Below are 18,323 nucleotides of genomic sequence, written 5' to 3'. Positions count from 1 at the left end.
AGCAGCCTTGGGGACTATTTGGGGTCACATTGCAAGGCCGGGTTTGTGCAGTCCAAGAATCCACCACGTTGGTCTCCACCTGATCTGTAGCCTTCGCACATTCCCAATACTGAGGTTGTTCCTGATCCAGGTGGATCCTGGGATGCAGCAAATCCTGAAATAGACCTGGAATATTTCCTCTCTAGCTAAACCTTAGACTCACTGCGGGCCTAGTCAAGGCCTGTTGGGAATGTGACATGGTTGCTGATGTCTTTAAAGGAAACTTCAAACACTTCTTGATACACCCAAGAAGCAGAAGGAATAGAGTTTGGCTCTATATACACTCCTCTGGAAAATAGTTGCTTCATTACCATAGAGTTCCGAAAGCTGCCCTCTCTCAACCACCCACCCTCCTGCTTCTCCCGTGAGACTTTTTTTTTTGGGGGGGGGGGGATTTTTCGAGACAGGGTTTCTCTCCCGTGAGACTTCTAAAATTTTGTTTTAAAAAAAAATTATAGTTAGCACACAAAGTAGCGGTTCGCTGTGTGGTTCGCATGGGTATATGTTGTTGTACTTCAGTCCTATTCTTTGCCTGGCTTCTCACCCTTCTTTCCAGTACCCTTCCTCTGGCAAAATATTTCTTCCCGCTTTCAGGCTACACATGCTTTGATTGGCTCTCTTGTTCTTCACTGTCCCTCCATGAGCTACCCAATCTTGATAGACAACCCTCAGCTCCTCATTCTGTCCGTGAACCCCTGGAGATTTTCTAGTGTTGTCTAACTCTGGTAAGCAATCTTCAGGTTGAGACTGGAATACAGATGTCTCCAACACAGGCGCCCTCGGGGTTTTCACTTGGACCCTGAAAAGCAGGCCCCTCCCACCAAGACTTCAGCCTCTCTTGGGTGGACCTTTTCCAGGAGCAGTGAGGGTTGCTCCTGTGCACTCTCACTGTGGCTGCAGGGACACAGACCAAACTCTCTTGCTGAAAAGCAATTTGAAATGGGTCTATTAAATGTCAACATCGTAAAATACAAGACGCACATCCCTGGGTTGGAGAGAGTCCGGGAAGTCTTTCCGTGGTGACCGACACTTAGGAGACAGTCGCAGCAGAGGCAGAAGTGGAAGGATGGAGTTCTCCATGGGAACCATGCGCTCCCAGACGTGGAGGAGATCGGCAGTGATATAGGTGGTGACTGCAGCTACGAAGAGAGGGCAGGGACCCAGACTTAAGGGTGTGCTAGGATAGGGACAGTTCCCTTGAGAGTGATGGCAACGAGTGTAGAACGTGACATGATCTGATCGCATTTTGCAAAGGGCACTTCAGCAAGTGGGGCATGCAGTGTGAAAGGCTGTGGCTTGAAGCAAGTCTGAAGGTTGTCCAAGTGACCTGGGAGTGGAGTCGTCATTTTGCCCTCAAGGTGCTGGCAGGGGGACGAAAAAAGGATGGCAGATTGAGGGAGGAATCAGGACGACTGTCAGATTTTCAGTTTGGTTGAAGCCCAACACAAAACCCATCAAGGAGGGCTGGAGAGATGGCTTAGTGGTTAAGAGCACTGGCTGCTCTTCCAGAGGACTTGAGTTCAATTCCCAGCAACCATGTGGTGGCTCTCACCATCTATAGTGGGACCCAATGCTCTCTTCCAGCATAAAGTTGAACATGTAGATAGAGCACCCATATCCATAAATGGATAAATAAATCTTTAAAGAAAAATAGTAAAGATGTTTTTTTTCTTTATATACTGGAATTTATTAATCCCATTTAAAAAAAATTCTCCAAACAATCTCACAAACATCTACAATGACACTGGAATGTGATTAATGTAAAGTAAGAATTATTACTATTATTTAAGGAAATTACCACAGTATGTTCCATAAAAGCAAATCTTTCAAAGACAATTTTGCTAAAACAACAAAGAAGAAAGTCTCTCTCTCTCTCTCTCTTTTTTTTAAGACTGGGTCTCACTTTGTAGCCCTGGCTGGCCTGGAACTCAAGATCCTCCTGCTTCTACTCCTGAATGCTGGGATTATAGAAGTGTGCGATGGGCCTGGCCTACAACCTTTTCTCATTGATACAAATATCATTTCAAAAATCCGAAAGAATTCAAACAGTCCATATAATTAGCTATGAATTTTATTACTTTTTTATGTTTTGGTCTGGGGAAATTTTAGGTTTAATTAAGACCCAACAGCATTATAGAAACACACATATTAATCCACTACGCCTTTGCATAAATATTGAGTTTATTCAAGAGACACTCTTCAAATTACTTCATTTAAAATTAACAGCTAATAAAGTCAATTTTTAAAATACATTGATATGAAAACAGGCACAACATAAAAGCAAAGACTCCTGATTTTAGAGACTATGAAATTATTATTTTTTAACGTCTTCAATATCAATTCTGGGTGAACCAAGATGGCCTCTTCGTATTTCGTTCAATAATCCTCTTGCCCTGATCATGCTCTCTGATGGTTTCTCTCCCGTGTACAGTACCACAGTCTCTACAGTTGGGGCTTTAAAGGGGCCCCCTTCTTGAGTCCATATTTGTTGTCTGATTTGTGTTATTTCCTTGTGTACTTTCTCATAGCAGTAGCCACAGAGAACATGTTTCTGCTTCAGATGGCCACATTCAGGGCAAACGTCTATATTGTTCTTAATTTTAATAAGCTTCCAGGAGTTTCTTCTCCTACACCGGTTAACTTCAATGGAGCGTCTGTTTTGGGGAGCTGCCATCCAAAAGATACTATCTAAAAAGCTGGAATCCTCTTTGTTTCCACTGGTGTCGTGGGCTGGATCTGTGAGTATGGATGGACCCTGGACTGCTAATGCTGGTGCCCACTGGGGACTGGCAAGGCTGTTCCAGTTCTGCCTTAGTCGCTGCAGCAGCTCCAAGCACCTCCGGAGCGGTCGGGGACGCGCCGGCCACGGGAAGGACAGCAGCAGCAAGGAGATAGCATGTTTCTCACTGGAGAGGGATGCCTGCTGGGCAGTAAAGATGTTTTAAAAAATAAAGATGCCTCCTTTGGTCTCAAGCTTCCTTGGAATTTTAGCCCACATTTCTCCATTATTTTATCAGAAAGTTCCAGAAAATATCTTACTTTCACACTGCATTCACCTTTTAAGCCACTGCATTTGGGAGTAGCATGGTGAGAGGAGGGGTCTCCCAGCTCTGCAGATGAACCTTGTAGGTCCTACAGGGCTAGCAGGTTAGAACAGGGGGATTGTGTATTTGATCACAAGGGAAAGCCATCAGACAGAATAAGTAACAAATGCTTGGTCAAAGCGGGTTTGAGAAGCAGAAGGCCCTGGGTAAGTCAGTTTTGGTGCTGGGAGACAGAAGCTGCACTCTTGTGCTCCAGAGAGATAGGAGATATTGAGGATGCCAAGAGCAGGCATGCAGTTCAAGCCATTTCCTCTTCCTTAAGTAGACAGTATGCACACAGCTAGGCGGGACCTCAGAGCACTCCAGGGTCCACACTTTACCCTGGCCTTTACCAAAGTGAGAGCTTCCCTTGTCTAACTCCACACCAAGGCTGAGTTACTCCATCTTTCTTCAAAGGCTTATTTGCTAATCTGTAAATTACCATCACATAGAGATTAGGGGACACAGGAACTGTTCTTACAGAAGGAGCCAACTCCATTTGTGCATTCTGAATAAAAAAAGTCAAGGATGTGTGTGTGCAGTCAGAATGTGAAAAGGGCCCTTACACTGCTACATCTCTAGTCATAATTACGCAATCAAACATGCCCAAGTGCAGAGTCTAGGGTTCACTTTAAGCTGTCTTGAAGAGTCATAGGCCATCACTTTGCAAGTATGTTTTGACAAAAACTCATATGACACCACACAATGATTCAAAGAGGTGTTTCTAAATTATAACAATAAAAACATTAGAAAGTGTAAACAAAAAATTTTAAAAAATAGTTTTCGGAGAATCACATTGTGGTGGTTTGAATAAGAATGGCCCCCAATTCAAAATATATTTGAATAGCTGGTCAGCAAGGAGTGGCACTACTTGAGAAGGATTGGGAGGTGTGTCCTTGTTGAAATAGGTATGGCACTGTTGAAGGAAGAATGTTGCTAAGGGTGGGCTTTGAGGTTTCAAAAGCCCGTCAACCCCAGTGTCTCTCTCTTCCTGCTGTTTGCAGGCCCAGATGTAGAACTCTCAGCTCCTGCTCCAGAACCATGTCCCCACCATGATGGCAATGAACTAAATGTCTGAAACTGTAAACATGCCCCAAGTAAATGCTCACCTTTGTATGAATTACTGTGCTCATAGTGTCTCTTCACAGCAACACAACCTGAAGACTAAAGTTGTTATTAGGAGTGGGGCTGGCAGGCTTGCTGTGACAAGCTTGACCATGCTGCTTGTTGGTAGAATGTGGACTTTGGGACTTTGGATTAGGAAAGCAATTGAAAACTTTAAACAGAGCTAAATGGACCATACTAGTAGGAGTGTAGAAGATAGTGATGCTGAGAGAAATGTGGATTATGATGACCTAACTCAAGGGGTTCTAGAGAATACTAGGAAGTGGTTTACAGACTATTCTTATGATATTTTGGCAAAGAAAGTGGCTGTTTCTCTCTCTTGTCCTAAAAATCTTCCTGAGTCTAAACTGAAAAGTTTTGGGTTATTGGTGTTGGCAGAGGAGATTTCAAGACAGCCTAGCATTGGCTCTATCATGTGGTTATTAGTGATCTCTTATGCAGATGTATAATGACAAGGAGCAAGCCGAGAAAGGAAAAATACAAAATACACAGTTTGGGGAGAAAAGGAGCACCAGGAAGTGTAACAGAGCTAAATCTAGAGCTAAAAGAGGTAAAGTTTAAAGAAAAGCCTGATACCAAATGGAATAAAGAGAGTGGTAACCTCAGGGCAAGACTCCACCCAGTTGGTTTCCAACTTCCAAAAGGAATTTTAAAAAGCTTAAACACTGAGGGAAATAATTAACAACAGAAAACATGCTGATGAAATTTACCGGGGGGGGGGGGCACATTCCAGCCCCAGCAAGCACCAGAACTTGGCAGCTTCAGACTTGTAGTTCTGGCTTTAGAATCAAGAATACAAGGAAGGGACTGTGGAATCTCCCGTTGAGGCTAAGGAAAGCTACTGAGGCCAGGCATATGTCAGGGGTGCCCCTGCACAAAGATCTAGAGAGGCCATTGCCTGAATCTGGGAAAGTGAAGCCTGGATTGTGTTGGAGACTCCAGGACGTTGGAGATGCCAGACCTGTGAAGGCCTGCCAAGGAGAGCTGCTAGCAGGGAACAGAACCAGCCCAGGAGAGAGAAGCATGCTGTAGCCAGCACAGTTGAAAGGAGTTAGAGATCTAAAGATCTCTTTGGCGTCAAATATGAGATGCAGACTTTGGAGTTTCCGTGGCTGGTTTTCAGTCTTGGTTATTTCCTCATTATGCTCCCTTTTGGAATGGTAATATATATTCTATACCATTGCATGTCAAAATATGTGATTTTTTATTTTGACTTTACTGGGAGTTGCAGTTAAGAGAATGCCATGAGCCTCAGAAGAGACTTTGAACTTCAAACTTTTAAACAATGTTGAGAAGGTTATAGACTAGGGGGACTTTTGAAGTTGGACTGAATATATTTTTGCATTATGATATGGTTACAAGCCTATGGGGAACAGGGGGTAGAATGTGGTAGTTTGAACAAGAATGGCCATTATAGGCTCATATATTTGAATGCTTTGTCATCAGGGAGTGACACTACTTGAGAGGGATCAGGAGGTGGGGCTTGTTGGAGTAGATGTGGAGTAGATGTGGCCTTGTTGGAGGAAGTATGTCACTGAGGGAGGCTTGAGGGTTTTAAAAGCCCATGTCAGATCCAGTGACTCTTTCTTCCTGTTGCCTGTAGATCTGAACGTAGAACTCTCAGCTATTTTCCAACACCATGCTTGCCTGCACACCACCATGCTCCCTTGTCAGAATGACAATGGACTAAATCTCTGAAATTGTAAGCAAGCTCCAATTGAATGCTTTCCTTTATAAGAATTGCATAGTGTCTTTTCACTGACTAAGACACACATCAGTACCCCCAAGGATATCATGATGCCTCTTCAACATCAATGCCTTACTAAAAAACTCAGGTTTAAACTAATAACACTATTTCCAGATCCATCCCATATCAATTGGTGGCAGAGGAAAGAACAAGAAATCGGCATGGTTCCAGGTGTGTGACAGTGACTTGGTTTGTCTATGTTGATGGATTAGAATCCACTAGAGGGACAAAATCATCATGGTGTCTGTGTCTGTGTGCATATGTGTGGATATGAAAAGATATGTCTTAGGTACTTGTCTATTGCTGTGATAAAACATTATGGCCAAGGCAATTTATGTAAGAAACTTTTAATTTGGCTTCATTTCAGAGGGTTAGAGTCCATGATGGTGGAGCAGTAGCTGGAGCTCACATCTTGATGCACAGCCACAAGGCAGAGAAACACACTTCGAAGCCTGTTCCCAGTGATACACCTATTTCTTACCAAACAGTTCCACCAACTGGAGACTAATTATTCAAATATATGAGTCTATAGGAGTCATTCACACTCAAATCACCACAGGGGACTTACTGTATTGGCTCATACGACTAGAGGTGAAGCAAGAACCTGAATAGCTGCTTAGTCCAAGAAGCTAGAAGCGTCAAAATACAGGAACTAATGGTATAGCTCAGTATGAAACTGAAGACCTAGGACGGTCTGAAGACGTGCTGTCTGGAGTCTACAGTGAAAGGCTGAAGAAGTGAGTCTGATGTCCTTAGTGATGGCTGTGGACCAGACACACTCACCCAGGAAGAGTCGAGTTACACCTGCTGCCTGACATCCTCTTGTAGTTCTATCCATCTGGGTGGTCCAGCCTAACGAATGTCCCTACCCACATGCAGGCCTTTCCACATCAGGTCAGTGGCCATTTCAGTCCTCCCTGGAAACGCCACCACAGACACACTCACCAGTGTGCATCTTCCGATCCAATCAAGCTAACAATCACGATTACCCGCCGCAGGTGATAACATTCTTGAAAAGGAACCAGATAAGCCTGAAATACCAAGTTCTGCTGAATAAATGCTCAAATATATGCAAAAAAGTTATATAACCCCCTGACAAGCAAGACACTAGGGCAAGATTATAAGAGTATACCTAGCATACGGAAAAGGAATTATACCTAAGGCCTGCCTATAGTTTGTGAACCCAAATTGAACTGGTTGTGGTTAGAACATTCCACTTGGAGTGAGTCTTAGTTGGCATGGAGATTGCTCCACAGACCAAACTGGTCTCACATGTGTGGGGGATGCTTCTGCCTCTGCCTCCTGAGTGTTATAATTACATATGTGTGCCATCATCTGCATTAATCTGTGATATAGTAATATATAAAACATTGTAGGTGTATGAATGGTGCATGTGGGAGAGGGTTCAGGGTGCCATGGCATATGTGTACAGGGCAAAGGACAACACTGAAGAGTTGGTTCCATCCTTCCACCTTTACTTGGGTCCTAGGGATAGAACTCAAGTCACCAGGGTTGCATGACAGGCATCTTTACACACTCAGTCACCTCACAAGCCCACTCTCCACTTCTATGTGTAAGTTTTATAAATGGTGGCATGACTCTTGGGCCAACTCCCATCAAACTACCTACTCGGTAAAGTAGCATAAGCTGTATACATCCACAGCATGGCCCGGCAGTTTCCAGGGTACCATCATCTGTGATCTGTAGTAGGAGCCCGCTTGTTCATTCCTAGCTGTTCAGTCCCAAAATAATCACACAGAAACCATATTATTTGCAATACTGTTTGGCCAATAGCTTAAGCATATTTCTGGCTAACTCATATCTTAAATTAACCCATCTCTATTAATCTATGTATCACCACGAGGGTGTGGCTTACTGGGTAAAATTCCGGTGTCTGTCTCTGGCGGAGCTACATGGTGTCTCACTGACTCTGTCTTCTTTCTCCCAGCATTTAGCTTAGTTTTCCCCACCTAGCGAAGTTCTGTCTTGCTATAGGTCCAAAGCATTCCTTATTAATCAGTGGTAATCACAGAATACAGAGGAGCAACCCACGTGATTGACTTCTCTTGATTCAAGCCTATCTTTGGGTAACCCCAGGTACCTCTATTGATTTAGCATTCCACCACTCACCAAGACTCAAAACCTGTATCTCATTGGCCATCTCTCTGCAAAGCCCAGACCTGTACTTCACACTGATGGCTGACTGGCCATTTTCCCCTGAAATACTAGTTCTCTTAGCAAGAAGCTGCAAACTAGACTCATCCTCTCCATCTTTCCCTTACTTTCTAATAACTCTCTCTTTTCCAATCTAACCGAGTGAGAATTTAGGGTTAACTGCATCTCATCTATTTCTTGAAGCACTTGAAAATGCTGTTTCTACCTCATGACCTCTGCCTCTGTCACTCAAGAGCCAGAAACAACCTTGTTCATTTTGCATGTGTGCATGCGTGTGTGCATATTTGTATACATGTGAGCACATGTATGGGGGCCAGAAGACAACCTTAGGTGTCATTCTTCTGGCTCTATTCACCTTGGTTTTTGAGACAGGACCATCTTTCTCTGGGACCCGGAACTCACCAAATAGGCTACTTGGACAATAAGTCTCCAGGTCTCCTGTGGTGAGAATCAAACCAACCTTTCTATGTGAGTTCTGGGGCGCTCACGTCCCCACACTTCCATGAGCACTTTGCCAACTGAGTCATCTCTGTGACCCAGTTCCTCTCTTCTTCAAGACCAGTTCTAATGCGGCCTCTTCACTGAAGAATCTCTAAACCCCTTTCCCACCAGAAGGACAGTAGGAGAGGGCCCCCAAATCACTCTGTATGATGACACTAACACAGTAGGGGAGGGCCCCCAAATCACCCTGTATGATAATGCTAACACAAGATCTCGTCTCTTAGTTCCTTTCCTTGTTGTTATCTTGCTGTTGCTACACATCTGTCTTCCCACTACAGTTTTCTCAAGACAAGAACTGCCTTATTCCTAATACCACATTCAGTGCAGAACCCAAGTGGAGCATATCCGGAGGCAGGCTGGGTACCAGGATGCAAACTATCATTTCTGATACTTCGTCTGTCATGAAGGACCCTGTACATTAAGGACTCAGCAGTTAGGAGAACATGCTACCTATGTAAGAGGAGCAGAATTCAAATCCAAGCACCTATAAAAGCTATGGATGTCTGGCACCCCAGAATGGGGAGATGGAGACAGGAAGATGGCTGGGGAGCTGGGAATTACTGGCTGCCAGCTTAGCCAAAACAAACAAACAAACAAACAAACTCTCAAACAAGAAGTTAACCATGAGTTCCAGGTTCATTGAAAGACACTGCTTCAAAGGAGTAAGGTAGAATGGCAGAGGACGTCTGGCTTCCTGTTGAAGCCTCCATGATTATGTATGAATGTGTGCATATGCCATATACACGGACACTCCATACATGCATGCACCAATGCATATACCTCACAATACATCACACACATACACACTTGTACATAAAAAAGTTAAAGAGCTCATAAACTTCCACTTTCTATAAATGACGATTTTCGGATTCTGTTGCTAATGCTGGACATCTCTTCACTAGAGCTTGGATGGAGCAAAGACACAGTCCCTCTAAGGCCATGGAACTGGGGTTGCAAGGAATTACAGATTTCAAGCTGACTGAATATTTTCTCGGCATACGCTCTAATTTTATGCTAATTGCCATTGAGCTATTTTTCTGCTTCAGTTATTCCTGCTGTGTGCTTTGTTTCAAATAAAACCTTCTGAATGTGAAAGAGGATAATTAACCAGGATTTTTAAGCTACTTGAGTAATATTGCGTTTTTCAGAGGAAGAATAGCGATTAAAGTGTTTTTAAAAATGCCAAATCAAAATTTTGTTAAAGCTCTTTCTAGGTGGGGCTAGGATGAGTTAGTGGGTGAAGTCACTTGCTATCAATCCCAAGACCTATGTTCAGCCAGGGGTCCTGTTCCTACAAACTGTTATCTGACCTTCCTGTGGCTCTCTCTCTCTCTTTCTCTCTCTGAACAAATGTAATTTTAAAAATAAAATGTTTTAAGAAGATGTTCTAGAAATCACCAGTGGATTGGGAGATGTGCAGCCATCTCCTGAAGATGAAGCTATAACTGTCATTCGAAAGTTGCTTTTGAAAAAATGCTTTAATAAGACTTTTAAAAACTACCATTTGGGGGCATTAATTCTGAGTTCCAGGAAGCAAAACTTGTCTTTTTTCACATTCATTTTTATAAGACTCATGCTATGACAAAGACTAATTCCAACAATTAGACTTAGGCAGTGGACTGGCAATGGCCACTATGGGCTTGGAGTCTAATGACCATGGTTTAGAGTTAGGAAAGGCTCACCACGCAGCAAACGTGCAGATCAGAATGTGAGTCAGATTCTGGCCCACCAGGCAGACTATTCCAAAAATTCACTTGACATTTTGAAAGACTGTGATTAAAGGGTAGAGTAATGAAATATAATTTAAGTTATGTGAGAAAAACAATACCATTTATATGACACCTAGTGGCTTAATTGCTAAATAAAAATTCTGAACATCAAGTGAGTTCCACAAAGCTGCTGGACCTCGGGCTGGGCTCACCCCACCCTCTGGGACCCGGCTGGACTCACCCTGCCCTCTCCTCCTGGACCCCCGGCTGGGCTCACCCTGCCCTCTCCTCCTGGACCCGGCTGGACTTGCCCCGCCCTCTCCTCCGGGACCTGGCTGGACTCGCCCTGCTCTCTCCTGCACACCAGCCTTGTTACATAGTGTAGCAGCCGGCTCTATGTGGCTCCTCTCACAGCTTTCTTAAGGGCAAGCACCGGCTCCTGCCTTTTATACCATAACTTGGCTTGATGCCCAGCTCAGAGTCAGCTCTCACTAAACACTTAATGTAAGAATACAAGAAAACACAGACGCTGTTAAAAGAAAAGCATGCAAAGTGTCCAGAGAAACCCAGCAGAGCCACTAACTTCACTCTCCCTCCTTGAGAGCAGACGGTGTTCGGCAGGAAGTATTGGAATAAAGTCCTCTCTGCAAGCCTCTGTTGTCTGTGTACTAAAAGCCTCTTTTTCCTACATATAAATGGAATTTATGAAAAAAAGAAAACCCCAAGAAATACCACCAAAGTTCATAAAACAATCCCAGGGCTGGAGAGATGGCCCAGTGGCTGCACTGGGGAAGATAAGTCCACTCTTCAGCATCCATTCCTCTGTAACTCTGCTCCAGGGGACAGTGCTGCCCCCTTGTGTCCTCCCCAGGCACCTGCACACTTATCACTAATATCTGGTGCTCTTTTAATGTTTTTTTTACATATACTAGAAATGTAATTTTATCTGTTTTCTATCAGAGTTAAAATTATTTTTAATCATTCTCCCCATTATCAAGTTTTTCTCGAAGGTTTTAATTAAAAAAATTAAAACTTAAAAGAAATTAAAATTTTCTTTTAAATGGCTGAATAAGCAGGCAGTGCACACCTCTAATCCCAGCACTTGGGAGGTAGAGGCAGGTGTATCTTTGTGAGTTCAAGGCCAGTCTGGTCTACAGGGCTAGCTCCAGGACAGCCAGGGCTACTCAGGGAAACCCTGTGTCAAAAAAAAATGGCTAGACAGTATTTTTATCTTGTGAAATACTGTAGCATAATATAGTTTTCACTGTAATGAATAATCCTTGGTAATGTTTTTATATAATCTCTCTAGACTTGTTATATGAAGACATACATTTCTCTTCCAGTTTCATTCATTTTCTTCCCTCTGGTCTAGATTAGAGGATAGGATAGAGTCCAAAACATAGAATTCTACATAGGGGAGATGAAATGTTCTACAGTTATGATAACTTGTTCAATTGCCTGGTAGGAGGCCAAATATATATATAATATATATATATTATATATATAATATATATGGGGTATATATATTCATACTCTCAGCAGTAGCAGTGTAGGGAGAGGCTGCTCATCCACGAAATAATCACACAGAAACTGTATTAATCAAATCACTGCTTGGCCCATTAGCTCTAGCTTCTTATTGACTAACTCTTACATATTTATCCCATCTCCATTATTTTATTATGAGGTTCATGGCCTACCAGCAAGGTTTCAGCATATCTGTCTCTGGTAGTGGCTCCATGGCTTCTCCTTTGACTCTGCCTTCTTTCTCCCAGCATTCAATTTAGTTTTCCCTGCCTACCTAAGTTTTGCTCAAGACAGTTTCTTTATTAACCAATGGTATTCATAGTATACTGAGGGGAATCCCACGTCAGAGCAGGAGAGAATGCCTCATTCACTTACCCTACCCAATACTTCATCATTGGCTGATTCAGCAAAATGCATTGTAACAGGATGTTTTTATTGATTCCAGGCTCTAAAACCCTTCCTCACCCATAAGCTAATGGTAAGATAGCTAGTCAGTGAGACCTGGGTGTTCGCCTTCCGGTAATTAGAGTTGTGTGATTCATCCAAGTCAGTTTTGGAGTACTACTTCCCCTTAGTCAGTAAAAATATCCACCTTAGTGAGCTTTGTGGTGATCTAGGGCAGGCCTGGCTCAGAGGAAAAACACAGAAAAGGTTTTAGTTGTTTAGACTAAAAGCTGAGGGTCACTGATGGATATTTTCCTAGTGCTTGGGGCACAGCTGGTATTCAATACTGAAGAACAAAACTGTACACTCATTTTTCTTAGTTACAGTTTCTATTGCTGTGAAGAGACACCATTGACCATGGCAACTCTTATAAAAGAAAACATTTCATTAGGACTGGATTATACTTCAGAGGTTTAGTTCATAATCATCATAGTGGAATACGATGGCATGTAGGCAAACTTAGTGCTACAGAAGGAGCTCAAAGCTCTGCATGATTCTCAGGCAACAGGAAGTAAACTATTACATTGGGCATAGCTTGAACATAGAAGACCTCAAAGCCCAGCCTACAGTGACTGACACACTTCCTCCAATAAGGCTATACCTACTCCAACAAAGCACACCTCCTAATACTGCCACTCACTTTGGGGGTCATTTTCTTTCAAACTACCACATTCATGCTATGGTTTGCATCTGAAATGCCTCCCAGAAGCTCCTGTGTGGAAGGCACACAGTAACGTAACATGCGATCCAAGGTGAGTTTCTAGGGATTGGGAGAGATCCATCTTCATCAATGGATTAACCACTGGTGGCTTCAGATCTTCATGGGAGATGGCAGAAATTCTAGGAGGTGGGGCCTGGTTACAGGAGGCAGAACCCTGAGGGACAGGCCCCTGGAGGATATATTTTGTCCCTAGCCTTTTCAGTCACCATGAAATAAGAATTTCCCTATCACACAAATCTCCATGTTTTGCTTCTAAAGAGGCCTAAAACTATGGAGCCAATGGGCCATGGGTTCCAGGCTCTGAAACTGTGAGGGGAAAATAAACTTTTCTTCCTTCATATTTTGTCAGTGGTGGGATGCTCACAGACAAGCAAAGCTGATGTGCTAAGTTGAATTTCACTGCTGACAAAGTCCTAGGCTGGTTAGCTATTTGCATTTCCAGTCTTGTTTCACCTTCATACCCTTTTGTTATTCAGCCAAGCAATGCCACGAACTGTTACTCTTTGAATACAACCTCAAACCAAGACTAATACTTCATATCCAAGAGTTTGATCTAAAGGAATGAGGTAGCCATCTACAAACATACACATTTACTGTTAATCCCAAAGATAGGAGGGAAAGGAGCACTGACCCAAATCATCATGGCCAAACTAATTTGAGCAAGTGATTAATTAAAGCAAGCCTTTAATTCATGTGCACAGGCTGCCTCCCCCTAAGATGGGGTTCAAGAGGTCAGCACTGGATATAAGGAAGACAAGTTTTTATAGCTCAGGGGTAAAGGGGTTTCCAATGGAAGATTTGGTGGGCAAAACTGGTGAGGTTACAGGAGCAGAATCACAATGATAATTAGTCCTAATGATCTCCTGAAACAAAGACATAGTTGCAAGATGGGCATAACAAGGTAGTCATAACAACAGGTAGTCATAGCAACCTTTTGAAAGAAAGGTATGATTGCAAAATGGTTATAAACAACTTTTTGAAACAAAGACGTGTTTGCCATTTCTGGAACAGGCAGTTCAGAACCATTTGTGGTTAAGGTTACAGGTGGGGGATAGGCCAATTCTTGAGAAACAGAGGTTTAACATTTACGAGAATGAACCTAGTTTGTCTTTATTTGAAGATGGCTTGTAAGCCTAAGATGGAGGCAGGCTGGTTCTTCAGAATCCTTCATGCTTCTAGCTCTTTTTAGGTCGTGTAGAATATCACACATTTTTAATATTTAGGGGAAAACCAATAAATGTAATTTCAGGAGAACAAATCACAGAAACATCCTGTGGAAAAATTACCATTAAATACATTTTTAGTGGACAGGCACATGAAGTAATCTCAAGAATCTCTCAGACCTTACCAATTACATACTCTAAACCAGCTAGACACTGCTTACATCTTCAACACTTGTGAGAACTCGAAGAGATAACCAGTGGTTCCAGTTCAGTGTTTAATATGAAGCCCATATCATCTGAAACACCTCTCTCCAAGACACAGCCCTCTCCTTATTCACCTTAAATGGGCCAGGCTCTGCCTTTAGACAGGACTCAAAGGAGCTTTGATTTTCTTTTCTGTTCAAATTTCCTTTTGGATTTGAGGCTAACGTTTTCTGTTATAAGTCATGATAGGTTATGGTACAAACCTCAGTGGACTGGAGGAAGTGCAGCCATATGGGAAGAATGGAACTGGTGTGGTAGCTTATGTCTGTAGCAAAGTTTTTAGTCTAAGGCTGGTCTGGGCTACACTGTGAGACTTTGTTCCAAAAGTGGGATGGGGATATGGAAGAAGCTAGCTGAGAAGCAGCATGCATCTGAGTCCTGACTACACAAACAATGTGACCATCGGCCTCAAGTTCTTGCCCTTATGCTTCTTCTGCCATGATGGACTGTAGATACTCTCAAAAATGGGTCACACTAAACCCTTCCATCTTCAAGGTACCTTGAGTCAGGTATTTGATCAGGGATAAAAATAACTGATACATCAAAGTCTCAAAAGAACAGGGGAGGCTGCAATGCTTCACACACTGGAGGGAGGGAAGGACAGCAAAGCTTCACACAGCTGGAGGGGAGGGAAGATGCAATGTTTCACACAGCTGGAGGGGAGGACAGCAATGTTTCACACAGCTGTAGGGAGGGAGGATGGAATGCTTCACACAGCTGGAGGGAGGGAAGATGCAGTGCTTCACACAGCTGGAGGGAGGATGCAATACTTCACACAGCTGGAGGGGAGGACAGCAATGTTTCACACAGCTGGAGGGGAGGACAGCAATGCTTCACACAGCTGGAGGGAGGGAAGATGCAATGCTTCACACAGCTGGAGGGGAGGATGCAATGCTTCACACAGCTGGAGGGAGGGAAGCCCGACAAGATGTGGCTATGAGAAACTACATAATTCTCTCACCTGGGCTGTGTTGCTAACAGGCAAATGAACATTCGCTGGTCATAGGCCAGGCATGACCAGGCAGCGTTTCAGAGGGAAATGGATAGAGCCCAGTAGGGAAGGAATGCTGCTAAGCCCACATTGTCAGCTTTAGCCCTGGAAACACACTATCTTCTTTGTCAAAAGAGATGTCTAGTAAACCCTGGGAACAAAACCAAGGCTTAAATTAAGCCAACTGCAATTGTCAATAGCTATGAACCATAATAAAACTGAAATACATGAGATTTTGTTAAAACCTTCTATTAGGTCACAGTAGTACAGTAATTATTAAATGTATTTGAAAATGTAGAGTCTAGAAGTCCCAAAGTAGCTTTTAAGAATAAAAACCAAAGTAGCAAAGAGTAGTCTTTCAGTTAAGCACTCATTATAAAACCACATCAGTTAAATGTAATTAATTTCCAACAGCCCGTGAAGAAGGAATAGCATTTTCAAGCGTCAGTGTATACAGGCACTCAATAATAACTGAGACAGGCCAGCAGCACACAGGAAAGTGTGGCCATCTCAACACACGGCGCCAGTGAGCCATTTCTAAGTAAAACAGAATGGATGCAACATGATCCCTACCTCACACCACACATAAAAACCAATTCCCAGGTAAACAACAAAATGTAAAAAGCAAACTTTAGATAGACTCCTAGAAGGCAAATAAAAGAATTGTGGCTTTATGGTAGGGAGGGTCTCCTAAAATAGAATGTAAGAACATTAATCATTAATAAACTAAAATGCAACTATGAAGTTAAATTGTAAAGAAGTAGGAACAAGAGATAAATCTGATTATATTAAACATGAATTATTAGGGGCTGCTGAGATGGGTCGCCGGGTGACAAGCCTGGGTTCAATGTCCAGGACCCTCACGTAGGAGAACCAACTCCTGAAAGCTGTGCTCGGCCTTCTGTGCACATTGGGATAGGCCAGGGCTTTCTGAAAAGGCTCTCAGAGCACAGAAAATATTCCCAAGAACTCATAAATGTGATTATAAGAAAATGTAATACTTTAAAACATGTTTGGCACCTTTAGCCATCAAGGAAATACAAACTAAAAGGGCTTTCTGATTCCATCTCAACCAGTCACAACGGCCACTACCAAGAAACATGGACGAGCGTGTGGGAAAGGGAGCCCTCACTCACGGCTGTGTGGCACTGCAGCGCTCAGCGGAGGACTCTCAAGAACTGAAATCCAAATATTGCATGGCCAGCTGTGGTCCAGAGACTCCTGAACATTCGTGTCCATTGGTCCACAGTCACAGTAACCCGGGAAGAAATCAGCCTGGGGTCTATCAGCAGATGAATGGATAACAAAAAATTTTATCAGCTGTAATTTTTTCAGCTGTAAAGAAAAAAGATTATGACATTTATAGAAAAATGATGTAACTGGAAACAACTGTTGGGTGGAATAGGTCAGAAAGACAGCTGCATTCTCTCTCATGTTGAAGCTATATTGAAAGGTGTGGGCATGGGCATATTTGTGTGTCTGTATATACATGTGTGTATGCATGTGTGTAGACCATGCCTCGACAGGATATCAGAAAGGAGGAAGAGATCTTCAGGGAAGAGAAGTTGGGCAGTGGAATACACATGTTAAGAAGGCTTTAGGGACTAAACAGGGAGGGAGGGGAACAGTGGGGAAGAACAAATGAGAATGCAGGGTAACAACATATATGAAATGCCATGATGAAATTCCTTACCCTGCAATCTAGAAAAAACAATAAACTATAGAAGTAAGCAGAGTGTGGAGCTCAGGGACAGAGCAGCTGCATGGCGTGCACGGCCTAGGGTCCGCACTGAAGAGAAGTAGCCGACACTGATGACACCTTCACTCCTTTAGCGTCAAGTGAGGCAGTGGGCTTACATACAGACTCACTGAAACATACACCCTTGCAATTGGCAACTCTGTAAGGGGAATTCAAGAGACATCAAAAGCTCTTGGACTACTGCCATTTCAAAAAATAAATTCGAAAAATCAGGAAAAGCATAAGATTATCAACAATATTAATATACTTTTATATCAAATGGAAACTAAGATCTCCCCTAAATGGACAAAAATATGACTGAGCAAACTCCTGAGAAAACCAGAAATGGGCCAGACACTTAGTAAGCTCACTCATGAGAATCAAGACTCGGCTGTACCAAGAGCTGTTCGCCACTGCCAGATGGGTTACAAACTAAGAACACTGTTAAAGACTGGGAGGTGAAGGGCACACACAGCCACACACGGCTGCTGTAGCCTCTGTAATGGGAATTCGGCAATACGGGGCAAAACAGTCCCTGCATTTATTCTTCCATTAAGGGACCGAACTTCTAAGAACTTTCGCTAAAGAAGTAACTTCAAAACCTGTGAATACGCTAACACAACACTAACATTTATAACGATAAGAATCAGAGCTATCAGAAAGCACAAACCGAGGACAATAAAATAAACTACTGGTATTTAAAACTAAGTGTATAGCCAAAGCTATAAAAGTAAGGGACATCTGTATAAGATAAGAAGCAATTTCCAGGGCATAATACTCAGACCAAAAAAGGTTTCAGTTATAGCAAAAATCTTCTGTGTACCAAAGGAAAAAAGATAAAATAATTCTAATTATTTTGGAAAAAACACAGAAAAGGCAAACTATAATGGAGCTAGTTAATGACAGGTCACAGGTCGGCAGAAAGGGGTAAGGAAGACCTGAGTATATATTCAGTGGTTCAGAAGTTGAGAAGTATGCTAATGTTTTTATAAAGCCAAAAAAATAAAATGAAACCCTAGAGAGAAGTACGCTGTGAGGGAGCCACTGGGGGCAGCCACTGTGAGCAGTGTGCAGACTGTAGAGCCCATGCCACTGTCAC

General features: G+C 42.9%; 1 protein-coding gene and 1 pseudogene across 1 annotated transcript in view; both read right to left on the bottom strand.

Annotated features, from left to right (window-relative positions):
* Positions 1-2,140: 2,140 nt before the first annotated feature.
* On the bottom strand, positions 2,141-3,621 carry LOC130872649 (39S ribosomal protein L32, mitochondrial-like; annotated as a pseudogene).
* The window catches only part of Mre11 (MRE11 homolog, double strand break repair nuclease), a 70,587-nt gene continuing 55,195 nt past the window's right edge, over positions 2,932-18,323 (bottom strand). The window contains exon 21 of the transcript XR_009057019.1: positions 2,932-2,959. The gene's annotated coding sequence lies outside the window, so the exon portion shown is untranslated. The remainder of the gene's footprint in view (positions 2,960-18,323) is intronic.

The sequence above is a fragment of the Chionomys nivalis genome, chromosome 4, assembly GCF_950005125.1.
Source record: "Chionomys nivalis chromosome 4, mChiNiv1.1, whole genome shotgun sequence".
NCBI lineage: Eukaryota > Metazoa > Chordata > Mammalia > Rodentia > Cricetidae > Chionomys > Chionomys nivalis.
The sequence above is the reverse complement of the archived record's forward strand: the minus strand, read 5'-3'. Positions and strand labels throughout refer to the sequence as shown.